Here is a 2,754-nt window from a genome sequence, read left to right as displayed (position 1 = left end):
CCCAATTTCAGGGCTGTTACAAACCTTCTCCCCTTAAAAAGAATCTCGTCCTCGAGATTCCTAGGGATACAACACAAATGAAAGAATAACCACTCTGGGGGAAAACCTCGGGATTAATTTTTAACACTTTGGTTAAATTCAAACGAGTTGGGGCACCGATAATTGGTACACCCAGAGAGATATATGGGCAAAACAGGGTTATCTCCACGGCTAGGGGCACTCAAGATCAGACTCCCGAAAAATTTCTAGATGCACCCCAACAAATAGTGGCTTCACCTGCTGACACGTAGGAGTAGTGCCCACTGGCAGCCTCCTTCTTCTACCTCCAGCTTGCTCTTTTTTCTTCGTCGCTGCTCCACGTGCGGCTTGGCATAGCGCGCATCTAGCTCCTAGGGTGATGAGGACCCTAGTGCCATAGTGCGCGGCATGGACGGCGCCGGTGCAGCGAGCACTCACGTCGCGGGCTAGCACCTTCTCAGCACTGCTCGCGGATTCCCCTCCTGGACGCCTGTGATCGAGCGACGAGCGATTCTCCTGGACCTCGCTCACCGTACACCGGGGTTGGGCTATGAAAGACGACAGCACGGCTTTCCTCCAACACACCAACACATGCCGCTCTACTACCTCTTCGGTTTGGACGCGATCAAGCTGAGCTCCTTCGGCGAGGAAATGTTCTTGGCGGCGCTGCGGTTGTTCCTCGCGGTGCTGCTGGGCACGCTCATCGGCTCATCGATCCTCCTGCTGATTTTTATCAGGAATGATCGGGCTCGGGACAACACGTGGCTGGGTGCGATGGCTCGAGATGCAGGAGAAGATGGTGCACTGCGTGGTCCTCCGCCACGCTTGATCCTCCGTCGCTTTGCGTCGGCGGAGTAATCACGTGCAGCGGTGGAGCGGGGGTGGCGACTTTCCTGCGCCACGCAAGGCAGAGACGATGGTGGGGGTGGGGTCCAGATGCAGGCGAGGTGGCTGTAGCAGCTCAGGAAGCACACGGGGGTACGGGAAAATTTCGCGGATTGCTCCACGAAAAAGTAGGTGTCGAGGTAGAATCGGAGTTGAAATCTGTATCGGGGTAGATGTACTGGATCGAGTGAAATAAAGTTGGCAGTGTTCCTCCGGAAATGAAATCAGGGAAAAGAATTAGAGACGAGGAATTGCCAGACGGAAATGCCTCTACGAGGCTCTGGATTTGAAAATCCGGCACACGGGGTATGCACAGATAGATAGTGATATGTGACTTTGCATTCCCTCGAGTACTGCCCTAAGATACTCATGGGTGAACCGGGTATGCGTGCAGTATGCAGTATAATCTAAACTAGCAAACAAACAGAGGCAATAAACATGCAAAAAAAGGAAAAACACACCGGACAAATCATACTAAAGTGTTTAATGTCAGTGGGTATATGTAATCCTAGTATACGTATACCTACACCAGCGCACATTTTATTAAAGACTCTAGACGAGCCAATGTTGTTTTTAGTGTATGTGCTCTACTGGTTAAAATCTTGTTAGCACACATTGGCAACCCTGTCAAACACCTCTGTTTGACAGAGAGACAAACAAAAACAAGCACAAAAATCAAAAGCAAGAAAGCATACATAAACACATCACGGTTTACAAATAGTGCAAGCATACAACAAAGCACGAGCGCTCTACGCACTAAACGAAACTACTCACTCCGGGATACATGGTTCTATCCTCATACTAGGGATGAACCGACAGACCAACCTACTTGCAGAAACAACTGATTGCGCGGCTGAGGTCAAGCTGAGGGCTTGCCTTGCTGGGGTTCTCCGGGAGGACGAAGACTGAGCCAATCTCCCTCTTCATCATCCGACAGCACTATGGGTTGGGGTTCGGCTACTGGGGGTGTGGCTGAAATTGATCCAAGCATATGTTGCTGGTGGATTTAGTAGAGAGCCTTGTTGAGGGTGATGATGTTTGGCCGAGGCCACAACACAGGCTGAGAGGGTAGCACTGGCTCGGATGGCGTTGGGTGAACAGCTTGAGATGCGAATTTACGGGCCTCACGATAAGCTTCTTTGACAACTCGTACCACATCGTTGTCCATGGTTCTAAATTTGACACGCATCTTTGAAATCATCGTCCCCTGGGCAGTGATATATTGCACCAGGCGGGCGATTGCAGGGTCATCCCCTTGGATAGTGGGAGAAGGTCGAATTCCTGCTTCTGTCACCACTGGGAAGAAACAGAACTCCCTCCTCTCTGCCACATGCGGGAACTTAGTTCGGAGGTATATGATAGCCTCCATAGTAGCGGCCTAAATGGCCAAATCAGTGGTAGGCATGGCTCTACCCTGAAAAACCAACGGCTGGCCATCTACTTGGGGACCTGGGCCGATGTGCACTCTTGCATCATAGCGATGAAGGTGAGGAACGGGTGTCGACTGGAACACCAGGTAATCGGGGCTAGCATTATAACCAAAGGCTTTGGCGAGCATTTCAGCAAGAAGGGGTGGAAAGCCAGTATGGTTGACGACAGTTGTGCGGGTGTGAAACTTGGTAGCTTTGAAGGTGCGGCTGGAGTGTTACTAGCTAGGCTTCTTTGCAGGGACATGGCTAAATGAGAAGAGCGCGATACGACTAGTGGAAAAGGGGGCTTTTATAGGCAGCTATGCGGGACATGCCCGCTTCATGTGCCCCCTTTCCCTTAATGGCAAAGGGAAAGCGGTGCGGCCGACTAGAAATGATATGGTTGTTATTCGTTCCATGGTTAACTAGGTGGGGACAGCGG

The sequence above is a fragment of the Triticum aestivum genome, chromosome 2A (assembly GCF_018294505.1).
Source record: "Triticum aestivum cultivar Chinese Spring chromosome 2A, IWGSC CS RefSeq v2.1, whole genome shotgun sequence".
Classification (NCBI taxonomy): domain Eukaryota; kingdom Viridiplantae; phylum Streptophyta; class Magnoliopsida; order Poales; family Poaceae; genus Triticum; species Triticum aestivum.
Note: the sequence above shows the minus strand (reverse complement) of the source record.